Source organism: Monodon monoceros, unplaced genomic scaffold (genome assembly GCF_005190385.1).
Source record: "Monodon monoceros isolate NGI ecotype Baffin Bay Population unplaced genomic scaffold, NGI_Narwhal_1 Super_Scaffold_3, whole genome shotgun sequence".
Classification (NCBI taxonomy): Eukaryota; Metazoa; Chordata; class Mammalia; order Artiodactyla; family Monodontidae; genus Monodon; species Monodon monoceros.
The window spans coordinates 34,759,455-34,773,737 of NW_021703780.1; the positions used below are offsets into that span (position 1 = coordinate 34,759,455).

Genomic DNA, 14,283 nt, shown 5'->3' on the forward strand with positions numbered 1-14,283 from the left:
CACCATTCTACTTTCCGTCCCTGTGAATTTGTCTACTCTAAGTACCTCCTGTGAGTAGAATCCTACAGCATTTATCCTGGCGTATTTCACTTGGCATCATGTCCTCAAGGTTCATACTTGTTGTAGCAGAATATCCCGTCTTTTTAAGGCTGAATAATATTCCACTGTATGCATATACCACACTTGGCTTATCCACTCATCTCTTGACAGACACTTGGGTTGCTATCTCCTTTTGGCTATTGTGAATGACGCTGCTATGAATGTGTACAGCTATCTTTCCATGTCCCTGCTTTCAGTGCTTTGAGGTAATACACCCAAAGGGGTCAAGGTATTTTTGAATCATGATTCTTAGCTGTTTCTCCTAGATTTGGGTCATTAACAGAATGATCAAAATGTCTCCATGGTCTGTACTTACACTGTTGCTAAAAATGTTGACCACAGCAAGGATAGCAACAGGCCCAGATGACGTAGCTACTTTGTCTGGGAATGCCAAAGAAGTAGTCATTAACAGTCTCAGGGGATAGTCCTTCAACCAGCTCTGAACCCATGAACCCATGTGTTTATCTAGCCCTCATTTCTTTTTTTTTTTTTTTTTTTTTTTTGCGGTATGCAGGCCTCTCACTGTTGTGGCCTCTCCCGTTACGGAGCACAGGCTCCGGACGTGCAGGCTCAGCGGCCATGGCTCATGGGCCCAGCCGCTCCGCGGCACGTGGGATCCTCCCAGACTGGGGCACAAACCCATGTCCCCTGCATCGGCAGGTGGACTCTCAACCACTGCGCCACCAGGGAAGCCCTAGCCCTCATTTCCTAAAGACACCCCAGGAGACTGTTTCCTAAGTCCTTGTGCACCTCCAAAAACGCCAAATCCAAGGCATTCCCTTGAACCAAGTTCTAGAACCTTAACAAAAAAAAGATAAATGTGGCGTAACTTGTTCCTAGTGAACCCAAGGTTACTCAAGGAGAACACTGCTTTATTTCCTAAGCCCTAACAATCTAGCTAATAAATTAGCCGTCTGAGCTGGCCTCTCCTATAAGACATGATGCATTTTAATCATCACTCAAGAGTTTTTTTACTGGCTCCACTTTTTCTTTCTTTATAAACTTTGTGATATTTTTAAAAAAATGTTTGCTAGCATTTATTAAATGTATCTGAACACAGAACTTTCAAAACATTTTCTACAGAATTATTTTCTACCAAAGATATTTTAAGAAATATTGCCCTATACAATCCAAGAATTACACATCTTTTCTACAATATATACAAACCTCAGGTTATTCATGCAAAGGGATTGATCCTTCCTTCCCTTTATCTATCTATCTATTAAATTAGGAGTTTGGGATTAACATATACACACTACTATATATAAAATAGATAACCAACAAGGACAGACTGTAGAGCACAGGGAACTATACACAACATTTTGTAATAACCTATAAGGGAAAAGAATCTGAAAAAAAATAGCTATTTATGTATGTGTAACTGAATCACTTTGCTGTACACCTGAAACTAACAGCACATTGTAAATCAACTGTACTTCAATTAAAAACAAGACTTTTTTAATAGACCCAGGAATACCCAACATAACACACTATCCAAGGTTGCCTTGTATTACTGGTCATCTTTTCTGGGTTTACATATTGCCTCTCCACAGCTACAGTGAAGGCTCCTTGAGGGCAGGGGCCATGCCTCCTGCTTCTTCGACATCTCCCCCCTTTATGGCTAATAAAATGCCTTGTGCTTAGTGGGTGCTCAGTAAATATTTTTTGGTCAATTGGCAAACAACCTGTGCTCATGGAAAAGGAGAAGAGGGGTCTTTATCAATCAGTCCAGAAATACTGATTGAAATCTCTGATTCCTAGTAGTTAAGCTATCAGGAACCCTTGAATGGAACAAGGCGACAGTCTGGAGGCTGCGGGTAGAGGAAGCAGCCGGCAGACAAGCGCAGAATCCTGGTTTAGGTTGACAAAGGCCTGCAATAGGCTGGCGGCTGAGGAATCAGGGAGGAAGGGAGACGTTAAAGCTCTCCAGGGAACTTGATAGCCAATGGGCAAAAAAAAAAAAAAAAAAAGAGAGGGTGGGACGAAACCCTGGCATCCCGCTGTCAGGCTCAGTAAAGCACTAATTCTGTAGGTAGATGGGGTGGACTCCCCTGGGTCCTCTGCCCATCGTCAGTCTAGGATGACGATGCAGAGTCCAGACAAGGTCCCCTTGGTTCCATCAGCCTCCAAAATGCAGCTGCAGCTGGCGGGCAAGACTGCTTTGTTGAGGGCACAAGCATGGGAGGGCAGGTCCTGAGGCGTGGTGAGGCTGGGTGGACGGCATGATGGGGCTCTGCGGCGGGATGGGCTGACGTCTGGGAGGACCTGTGAACTCTCTTCTGCCTTCACTTCCTCGACTTCTCGCTCCCTCACCCTCCCTCCTTGCCCTTCTTTGCCTTCAGCCCCGAGCCAGGCTTTACCAAGGGCAGTCAGGGCGGGGGCCGGGGGCTGGCATATAGCTGGCCTACTCCGTTAGACTTACACTAGCTGTTCACAGCTCTGACTGCTCTGATTGGTTGGTGCCAGGCCATAACTGTCTTTACATAGTTTTAAGGTCTCCCCTGAGTACAAGAAATGAGGTGGAGTGGCCTCAGGAGGAGGGAAGAAGGAAGAAGTAGACACAGACCCTCCAAACAGGAAGTGCCATCCCCACAGAGAAGGGCCCTAACTGCACCCCACCCCGGGAGCACCACATACTTGCCCTTTTAAGGGTGGGCTGCTCACAGCTCCTCAGTGTGTTTATGTTCCTGAGGATGCCCTCCTCCCCAGGAACCCCTCTTAAGCCTGTCCCTTCCTCCCTTTCTTGGGGCCCCTTCTGAAGATCCAAGGCTAAAACCCCAGGCCCTCAGCTGGAAAGCATCTAGCTTCACAGTAGAGATCTGAAAATTGAGGTCCAAGGAGGAAACGTCTTATCTGAGGTCACACAGCTATGGGGACAGAGCTGGGGTTGAAACCCAGGACTCCAGCATTCAGACTGTGGTCTGGTCACTACCCTCACCAGAGCTCCTCCTTCCATGTTAATGCCCCTTGTCCCCATCTTGCCCCAGCCCCCCCTGCAGCCTTCCCCCACCAGAGAAGACCGGACTCTACAGCTCAGTTTAGAAACAGCTCCGGGAAATTCCCCAGTGGTCCAGTGGTTAGGACTCAGCACTTTCACTGCCAGGCCCCGGGTTCGATCCCTGGTTAGGGAACTAAGATCCCGCGAGCCACATGGTATGGCCAAAAAATAAAAAACAAAATAGTATTAAAAAAAAAAAAAGAAATGTTTTTTTTTAAAAAAAGAAATAGCTCCAATAAGCAAGGTTCCCTGTAGACCAGGAGAGGGTTATGGAGATTCCAAAGGCCGCCTGCTTCTCCTCCACTGGGAGGAGCTATCTCCATCTCCCACCGCCCCGATTTCTCTCCTGCTCTAACCCCTGCTCTAACCCCCCTTCACTCCAGCAGAGGCTTTTAAGTCAGAGGGACTAGGATGTGACTCCTGGCTTTGCCTTCCCATCTGGGTAACCCTGAGCAGGAGGTCTTAACCTCTGAGAACCCCAGGTTCCTCATCTGTGACACCAAGGTAACAATGGCATTTTCCTCACTGGGTTTTGGTGAAGAATAAACGATATAATGTAAGTAAAATGCCAGGAGCACCACAGGCGTTCAATAAAGAAAGCCAGCACTGCTGCTGTGGCTTCATTATCACGATCACCGGCAAAGTGAGACTTGCCCTGCCCAGAGCCTGAATCGTGAGCCCTTCTCCAGGCACAGACGGGGCCACCAAGGCCTGGCATTGTAAGAACTTGCTCAGCCAGATTTAAGAAGCCACCCATCTTTGTCTTTGGTAACTGGGACGTCTGAACCAGAGGATCAGGGCTTTTCCTCAGACTCTGAGCTACCTCTAGTTGGAAAAGTAAACCCCTGTCACTGACCCTGGGCAGGGAGTGGAACTGTGGAGGTGGTCAGAGAGATTCATTTCTGCAAAATCCTTTTACAAAGAGGAGCCATGGAGGGTCTCCCCATCAAAGGAGAATTGAGACGCAACATGGAAAAACAGGAAGCAACAATAAAACAAAAGCCAGTGGACTTGAACTTGGGCCTGAGAAATTGATCCCACCCCCACCACCACCACCCACCTTTCTCTCCATGGAAACTTCCCCAACACCAACAGCTCCAAGCCCTCCATTTCCTGTCTGCCTGCCCCCTCCCCCATTCTTCCCACGGGGACAAGGTCTTCCCAGGACTATCAGTCCCTAAACCCAGACCAAGTGGCCCATGATGCCAAACGATCCGGTCACCACCAATAAGCCCTCCTGTAACTCTCCCGGGGTCTCCAGTCCTCTGGGTCCGGCCAGACTTTACCTCATCACGGTCTCATCCTTCCACACTGTGGAGAAAACATAGCTCCTTAACTCAGGGGACAGGGCTAGTCACGAGGCAGCTGTGGGTCGGGGGCCACAATGTCATCCTCTCTGGGCCTCAGTTACCTCTCTATGCTGTGTCAGGGTTCAACTGAAGACCTCCAAGGGCCCCTTCAGGTCTAACCGTCCACATTGCCTGGCTCAATCTCCTTCCCAAAGATCCCCTCAGGGGCTGTCCTCAGCCTACACTGGGCACTCCTCCCACATTCCACCCCAAGCCAGGAAGCACTTCCTATTACTTGAGTCCAGAACTCCCATTTGGTTTGCAAAGATGAGGATCTTAACCCTTAACCCCAAACCCTGGCCCCAGCTCCTCGACAGACCAGTTTTTATTTACATTAATTAAAGCTTCAAAATCCCCATATCATTAGTGCTTACTCCTAAGTCTTAAGTTAAAGCCGAACAATGTAAGTACTTGAGGCTTTGGTATTTGCCAGACACTGGGCTATAGCTACCTCTCATTCTGTGAGATGGATGGCACCGTTTTAAAGAAGTGATTTAAAGAAAAAAACAAAAACAAAATCCTGTGGTTCAGAGAAGTTAAGTAACTTGCCTAAAGACACACAGCTAGTGATGGCATAGCTAGGATTCAAACACATGACTGTTTGACTCTAAAGCTACAAAACACTAAGCCATAGGGCATGTGTCCAAGGAATACCTGATCTGAGACCTGCTCAGAGCTTTCTCAAGTGTTCTTTAGATCCAGACTCAATAATTTATGATCGAGCATTTCCTATGGGCTGGGCCAGGTGTTTTCACGGTTCCACAATCTCATTTCAGCTTCACAGTGACCCTGTGAGGTGGTTATTACTATTATCCCCCTTACAGATGTTGAGATTGAGGCTTCAGCAGCTGTCACATGGCTTACCAACGACACCCAGCAGCTAAGGGACACAGCTGGAACTGCAACGAAATATTCTGACTCCAAGTTCAGTGCTTTTGGCCCAGAACCAAAGCTGACTCATAAACCCTTCCTTTAGCTCTTGGGATTGATGCTGTGACTTCGGGATGTTCAAGTTGCCTTTTTCTATCCCCTCTCCTGAGCTCCATACGTGGGGGTAACAGGGCAAGGATATGCTGCTGCATCTCTCCTTGGCCACTTCTCAAGTGCCAACTAGCAGCCAGGCCCTGAGCTGACAGTTTTGTGTTTTATCTCATTTATTGCCCCCAACCCTCCAATAGCATGACTATCCCTTCTTACTGATCCTTAAGCCTCCCAAAGATCAGGCAGCTTGCCCAACAACCACATCCTGTGGGTGAGGGGCTGGGTTCTGAGGACCGCGGTGTCACCCTTGAACATACAGGCTTTTAACCAGTTTCTAGACCGTGTGCTGGACACTGACCTGGGTGGTGAGGACGCAGGAGTAGACAAGGCCTGGTCCCTTTCCTTGAGCACGTCCCCTTCTAGCGGGGGAGCTGAGGGAGTCAAGGCAGTGACAATCCAGAAGGATGGGGTGAGAGAGCCTGAGAAAGGGGACCTGGACCAGCCTGGGGGGTAAAAAAGAAGTCAGGGAAAGCTTCCAGGAGGAGGTGATATTGAAGAGGGGTTTGTTTTTGTTTTTTTTTTGGCTGCGCCGCATGGCTTGTGGGATCTTAGTTCCCTGACCAGGGATTGAACCCAGGTCCTCGGCAGTGAGAGCACGGAGTGCTAACCACTGGACTGCCAGGGAATTTTTTTTTTCTTCTTCTTTTGGCCGCAGCTTGTGGGAACTTAGTTCCCTGACCAGGGATCGAACCCGTGCCCCCTAGTCTTGAAAGAGATAAGAGAATTAAGGAAGGGTGCAAGGGGTGGGAAAAGGCATTCCAGGCAAGGCAACAGCATAAGCAAAGGCTCGGAGAGAGAAACAGCACAGACTGCGTGAGGCCAGCATCCTGTTAATCTGTGGCTACACTAGTATGCAAAGGGAATCAACAGGGTATCCAAGGACCTTGACTTGACGGCAGAGCTCAGGCACCCTGGGGAGCCTGCTCCTTTGCCCTCTTCTCCCGACCAGGTCCCCCCGGGGTCCGGGTCTGGGAATGGGGCCCAGAGATGCTGCACGAAACATAAGAAATGTAAACCATATCCAGTTCCCCAGGCAGGAGATTCCTCCCTACATGCTGGCCCTTCATGTGCCACTGGGCGTCACCTGGGAAATGGCCCCAGGCCCACCTTATCCGGGACCCGGTTTCCCAAGCGTCTATATTTTTTCCATCCCAGGCCATACTTCCGGAGCCTTCTGCCTACCCATCCCTCCACCACCCAGCTACACCACGCCTGCTCCCACTTCAAGCCTCTGAAGACCCTCCCCCTCATGCTCTGTGGACAGCAAACAGGCTTGGGACCCCTCACAAGCTTACCCCTGCTTCCACCCTGAAGCTGCCCGAATTGCCAACATCCAACTCTACCCCACAGACTTGGTGGGGTTCTGTCCAGCTGCCATGAGCTCTATGTGACTTCAGATAAGTTACTTAGCCTCTCTGAGCCTCGGTTTCCTCATCTGTAAAATGGGGAAATAATAATAGTACTTACTTCATAGGGTTGTCATAAGCATTAAATTAGTTAATATTTGTAAAGTACCTAGAACAGTGCCTAGTAATAGTAAACACTATTAATAGCTATATAGATAAGCCACTGTTATAATTATGAAAAAACCTGAAAATGTTGGCTGTATGTATTACAGAAAGGTTCTCTATGTGAATGAGTCTTACATATTATTACAGGGGTTGGCAAATATCACAGGGGTCAAATCCAGCCCACAGCCTGTGTTTGTAAATACAGTCTGATTGAAACACAGCTACACCACCTATTCATCGTCTACGACCGCTTCATGCAACAGAGACCCTAGGGCCCACAAAGCCAAAAATATCTCCCCCCTAGCCCTTTACAGAAAGTTTACTGATCCCTATGTTATTAGGTTGAATCATATGTAGCTGACAGTGTTCAATTCTTTTCAATCTACAAAACCATCAATTTCATATGTTTCAACTTAGTATAGCATACGAGCTCACCACGAATCCTGTCTTACCCATTAAAACAGGAGTGCCCCGCTTTAAATCCAGTGACTCTGATCATAATAAAGTTATAATGATCAGTTTTTGAACATCTACCATGTTCAAGGTTTATCTCAAACGTTTACCACACTCCTGTAGGGTAAACGCGATCACCGCCCTGCTCCCCTCCTTTACAGGTGGGGAAATTTGGGACTCAGAAAGATGCAAAGTGTGAGCCTAGGACTCAAACCAGGTCTCCAGACCCCATGTCTACCATACTGTCCCCACTGGGTGCTGTCTAAGAGGCTGCTGGGAATGAGATCCACCTCTTACTAGGACAAAAAAATGGAGATTGTGAGCACTCCTAGACAGCGCTCGGCCACGTGGTGGACAGGGCCCAGTCGTGACTTCCCTGTCCTTCTCAGGACAGAACTCAGAACAATCTGACTTGTATTGTGAGCCTCGGGCAGGGCTGGGGAGGGGGCGGGGAACACTTTCAAAAATAAGCAAGCTCTCTTTCCAGGACTGGGGAGCTATTTTTAGCAGCCGCCTAAATTATGGTTTCCCCTCTGCTCTGGGAAAGGCAAGAAAGTAAAAGTAAACTCTTGTAGCCTCAGGATCCCCGCTGCAGGGTGGGTGAAGGAGAGAAAGGGGCGTCTTGCTGGTAAAGTGAAACTGAAAAAGTCCCCAAAGTGACATTTCTCTGACTTGGGGGTGAGTGTGGAAGTTGTGGATTTTCCAACTGGTTTTCTCATTTTGAGAAATGATAAAGAGAACAGATTTCTGTGTCTCACCAGGACAGAAAACAAGCAGGTAGTAGCTCTCCAAGGCCATGGTCAAGCATGCATTCGTTCATTCATTCACTCACTCGTTCATTCATCCATCCATTCATTCCCTGGGTGACTGCCATTCACAAAGCAATTTTCTGGGTGCTTTAGATGAGCCAAACATCAAATCCCATCCTCAACCGGGTTTACAGTATTATTGGGGAGGCACGTGTAGAAACCACCAGGATGCAAGGGAGAGAAGGAGGGAGGGAGTTCCAGGCTCTGGGACTGCAAGGAGGGGAGAGTGGCTTCTGGCCGGGGTGGTCTGGAACATTCACCAGAGGAAGTGGCATTGTAGCTAGGTCTCAGAGGAGAGAGGTCAGCACATGCCAGTGGGAGGGTCCAAGAAACCCATTCACGACAAAGGCGTGCGAGAGTGAGGACGCGGCATCCAGGTGAGTGAGGGGCCAAAGGAAGTCGCTTTGCCAGGCTGGGACGCAGGGCTCAAAGAGGTGCAGTGGAACACAAGCTGGGGACCAGATAAAGGCAGGCTTTGAATGGCAGGCCGAGGGGGAGGGGGAGGAGGAAGCAGCTATAGGATGGTTGGTTTATTGGCTGATTCGTTGATTGGCTTATAGTAAAGGAGAGCCCGTGAGGCGTGATCCGAGCTGGGATTTGGACGAACAATTCTGGTGGCACCATATCAGGGTGGATTACAGGAGAGATGGGAGAGGGGGAAGAGTCTGGAAGCAGTTCTGTTTGATTCAGAGTTAATGAGGCCCTGAGCTGCCAAAGAGGAGAGGAGGGAACAGATGCCGGGGATGTCACGGAGGGGCGTGCGTGCCCACACGTGTGTGACTGCACGAGGGGGCTTTGGCAACACACAGACTGGGCACAGAAAGCAAGGGCTTGGGCTGAGAAGGGGAGGGAGCTGTGGGGAGCTCTTTGGGCCACAGCTGTGAAGTAAAAGGGATGAAGGAATTTCAACACCCAAGTCTCTGCTACCCATTAGAGCCAGAGGCCCGGGGCTCCCGGCCAAAGGGAAACCACCCAACACGTGACAACCCATCCTCACCCCCTTCTGCTTCCGGGAAGCCGAGCCCCTCCCCTGGCCCACACCAATGGGGCTGCTCTATTGAAGAGCTGCAGGGAAAACTACCCACAGCTTCCTCCTGGGCCATCCTGCCAGGTCTCCCACCAGAGCGCCCAGTGTGCCAAGAACTCACACCATTCTAGGCAACCCGGGGCCTGGGAGAAGCTCCCTACTGCCCACTCCTCCTGGGGTCCCAGACAAAGGCATTCTGTCACTCATGAAGGTGGGACCTCGAGGTCCCGTCAAGGCAAGCCGGCCCTGGGACCCTCGCTGGGCCTGTGCACCTGGTCACACTCTGGACCCTGGGCTGTGTCTTCCCCAGGTGCAGTGCCATCGTTACAGACCTGCTACTCCCACTCTGCGTCCTGCACTCACACCAGAAAAGGCCCTGCGTGTGTGTCAGGGCCTGGCTGGACGTGAATCCTGGACCACAGGCACTTTCCAGCTCTCCAGGGTGGGAAGAGTAGGGGACGACAGGGGCGGGGGAGGGGGGCTGAGCTAACTCCTGGACGCAAGTGAGTGAAAAGGCAGACCCAGGGGGACCCCTCACCTGCCCCTCACTCTTGTTCATACAATTACATCCATCTATTCATTCACTCTGACAAATATTTGTTGAGCACCTAAGTACCCTGCTAATAAGAGCTGGAAAAATACAAGGGTGAACGAGTTCAATGTGGCGGGGAAGGGAGACACTCAAATGAACATCATAAAGTGTGGATATGGTTATGATAGGGGTAGTACAGGTGTGTGGGTCTGGGAATGTCTGCAGAGCTCTCTCCCACTGGGGGGTTCCATTCTACTCTGAGCTCCCTGTTCATACAAAGGGTTTAGAGGGGGCATCGTGTAGTGGAAAGGGCACCGGGAGATAATCAGAGAAACCAGCAAGAGTTCAGGACCAGACATGCATCCCAGGGTTACTAATGCTATAAATGACTGAAAACAGCCAAAATGTTAAAACATAAGGATTGTTTAAATAGACGATAGATAGATAGATAGATAGATAGGCAGATAGACACACACGTATGACAGCTTGAAGTAATTATCTTTGGGTTGCTGGAGTTTAGGGTTATTTTTCTTATCCTTTTCTGGATTTTTTCAAATTTCCCACAATGAGCGTTTATTCTTTTCATCAGAAAAGATAATATTATTTTTAAAAGAAGAAGATAAACAGTAGACTAAAAATGAGGAGACTCAGGTTCGAGTCCCAACTCTGCCCCAGCAGGTTACCTGCGCAAGACAGGAATGACCTTGGCTAAGAACATCATTTCTCTGAGGCTTGTCTGTGAATGAAGAGGTCAAACCACACGCTTTCCAGAGTTCCTTCCACACCAGACACTAGGCTCTGTGCCACAGAACACACGAGGTGCTAAATGACGCTGGTTGAACGGAATCCTATCCCCTGAGCTCCGTTAGTTCATCCTTCATTCAGTTGTCCATTCATTCCACCCCCACTGTTAGCAGTTACTCTATGCCTAGCACTGCTCCTGGTGCTGGGGATTTAAGGGCAAACCGCGCAGATATAGCTCCTGCCCTCACAAAACTATAGTCTCCCAAGCTCCAAGTCCCCTTCCCTTGTTCTTTTTCTTCCCGCCCTAACGCCCCATCCTGTTAATGCATTTTTTACCTTTTCTCCAAAATGCCTCAGGTGCATCTGTTTCATTCTTAAACACCAAGCTCCAGACCTGGTCCAGCCCCACAGGATCTCAGGCTGGGACCAGGGCCGAACTCTCATTTTTCCCCTCTCCCAGCATTCTGCAAACAGCCCTTTGAATAACATTTCTAGGAGCACCTGATTCTACATTGCTAGGTTCAGCATCCCTCAGGGTTCCCAATCCAAACTGAAAGCCAACCGCTTCCATTTTTAGGATTAGCCATTTGGTGGGGCTCACAAATTTCATACTAACCCAGCTTTGAAATCAGATCTCTATCCATGTGTCAGGGAGGAATGGAGCGCTTACTGCTGGTGCGAGTGTGAATGGCACAGCCATTAGGGAAAAGAGTTGGGCTGTTTCTTAAAAAGTTAAACTTACACCTCCGTATGATCCAGTCATCTCACGCCAAGGTGTTTTCCCAAAACAAAGGAAGCGTAGGCACATACAATGTCTTATTCATGAATGTTCAGAGCAACTTATTTGTAATAGCTCCAAACTGGAAACAACCCAAATGTCCATCAACAGGTGAATCAATTAAAAAAATATCGTATAGTGTATCCATAAAATTGAATATTACTCAACAATAAAAAGGAATGAACTATTGACATACGCCACACGTGGATGGAGCTCAAAATAATTACACTGGGCTTCCCTGGTGGCGCAGTGGTTGAGAGTCCGCCTGCCGACGCAGGGGACACAGGTTCGTGCCCCGGTCCGGGAAGATCCCACATGCCGCGGAGCGGCTGGGCCCGTGAGCCATGGCCGCTGAGCCTGCGCGTCCGGAGCCTGTGCTCCGCAGCGGGAGAGGCCACAACAGTGAGAGGCCCGTGTATCGCAAAAAAAAAAAAAAAAAAAAAAAAATTACACTAAGTACAAGGAACCAGAGCACAAAAGGGTACATACTGTATGAGTCCACTTGTCTAAAATTTGAGAAAATGCAAACTAATCTATAGTGAATAAAACCGGGTGGGTGATTGCCTATGGAGAGGGTGGAGGGCGGGCAGGGAGGGGGTGGATTATAAAAAGGCACAAGGGAAATTTGGGGGATGATGGTCAAACATGATCTTGATGGTAGTGATGGATTCAAAGGTACATACATATGCTAAAATGTATCAAGTTATGTACTTGAATTATGTCGTTTACGGTATGCCAATTATACCTCAATAGAGTTGTTAAAAACAAATAAAACAGGTCTGTTCCTAGCCTCACCATCTCCAACTGCCAAGGGCTCTGGCCACTGCAGCTGGCAACCCTCTAGAAGATTGCTAGTACCATAAGCTGCTCTACAGGTTCTAGAAAAGACCTCACAGCCCAGAGGCGGGGCGAAGGGGAACAAGGAGCTCCCTCCAGGCCCGGGCCTCAGCTGAGCTGGTCTGGTCTGGTCTTCCAGGAGACGGGTAGTTTACTGTAAGGAGTATATGCTTTCATATTAAGCCTGTGGCTAAGTTACTTAGGGCCTGTGAGCTTCACTGCCTTCATGGGCACACGGACGACAAAGCCCACCTCCCACGGCTACTGTGAGCATCACACAAAGAGCACATATCAAGAAGCCGGCACAGCACTGGGCACATCACAGGCCCTCCAGCCAGGTTCCCTTCCCCTGTCCCGGCCCCAGCCTCCACCCCAGTGGTGGCTAAGGTTCAGGGCTCTGCCCACGGAAGAGCCTAGTGAAGCACAAGCCCGGTTTCACCTGGAGGTCTCTGGCGGGTAGACCTGAATTGACAGCAGCCCCAGGCTTCTGGGTGGGTTAAAAATAAGGTACTTTCAGCCTGGGAATTTGTTAGAGGCAGATGAGACGGCAAAGGGGACTGAGAAAGGTGGCCATGACTTGGAGTTTCTAGGGCAAGACATCAGGAGGGATGTGGGTTTGGGGTGCGGGGATACCCAACCCTTGCACACTGGACAAGCAAGTATAGGAGATACTCAGAAATGACCAAAGAAGAAAGGGAGGGAGGGAAGATATTAATGCATGTTGGCATGTGAGAGGGTTTGATGCTATGGTGCAGAGGTATATGTATGGGGTGGTGTGTATGTGTATGTTTATAGCATGATACGTGTAGTGTGTGTGTTTATGTGTGTATGTGGTATAGTATGGACGTGTAGGTGGTGTGTGTATGTATGGTGTGCGTACATGTGTGTTCATCCCCAGGAAACAAACACACAAGATTCTACTGACTTTCAAGTCTCTGCAGAGAGAAGACCCAGTATATGAGCTGAGGAAACAGTAATATCACTGATAATCAGCCCCCACGTCAATTTCAAATCAGCCCACGTTTAGTTTATAAGGAGCTGCCAAGCATAACATTCAGGAAATGTTACTGTGGGGAAGGCAATGTCTTGTGAACCACACTAAGGCCCGGGAGCAGAGATCCACCGAAAGATTCTTGTACCTGCCATGGACCAGAGACCAGGTGTTCACATTCGTCATCTCATTTAATCCCAAGACAACCCAGCAAGGTCAATATTTTTGACTGATAAGGACATTGAGGCTCAAAACCGGGAGATGACACCCACACTAGGGCTCTCTCCTGTGATACACCATCTCATTCCAACCTAGTTTCAATTCAGTTCCGGAGCGTGTATGTACACATGCACGTGTGCACATTCCTCTGGGTGTATGCGTGTGTCCAGCAGATGCAACTGGGTTTCCTTTGGTGTCTATTATAATGGGGTGTACACTCCCTCTGCCATTTGAAATTTTGGTGTTATATTTTAGCCACTTCCCCAATAAGCCTGAGGTGGAAAAAAACAAATAGCTGACAATAATGTATACCCAATCTATTCCATGCTCCATATTTTACAAGACAGATATTCAGCACATTTTTAGAAAGAAGGATACTAACATTTACTAAGAGCTAGGCTAGGCTCAAACTTTCACATTTATTATTTCACTTAATTTATTCCAACATCCTACAAAGATGGTATTGTGCATTTTTACATACAGGGAAATCAAAGCTTAGCGAAGGTAAGCAACTTGCCCAAGTTAGCAGGGTTCATAAAACATGTTGAACCTCAGTCTAATTGATTCCAAAACTCAGACACAGCCTCCCCATGGCACAGAAATGGCAGCATCATGGTAAACGGTCGCCCCCCACACCCCCAGCCATGGAAGCCTCTCCATCCCTTCCCCATCACCCATCCCAACTACCTCTCAGGGAAGAACTCGGCACTAGTACAGAGAAGCCCTGTACCCCAGCCACAGACAGCAATCCAGCCCCATCATCTTACCGCACACCGAGTCACAGAAAAGATCCAGGCTATCCCATCTTCTGGACCAGCCTCTTGGGTATGCGAGCTGGATACCTTCAGAAGGGCCCCGGCCTTGGTTTAAGGCTCTACTGTTGCCGTCTTGAAAT

The 14,283-nt window shown here is 48.8% G+C and overlaps 1 protein-coding gene across 7 annotated transcripts in view; it reads right to left on the reverse strand.

Moving 5' to 3' along the window:
• The window catches only part of DAAM2 (dishevelled associated activator of morphogenesis 2), a 111,217-nt gene that overhangs the window by 47,247 nt on the left and 49,687 nt on the right, over window positions 1-14,283 (reverse strand). The window contains exon 1 of one of the 7 annotated variants that reach the window (XM_029242921.1): window positions 6,783-7,828. The exons of the other annotated variants lie outside the window; for them this stretch is intronic. The gene's annotated coding sequence lies outside the window, so the exon portion shown is untranslated. Of the gene's footprint in view, window positions 1-6,782; window positions 7,829-14,283 lie in introns of those variants that run through there. 7 annotated transcript variants of the gene reach the window in all.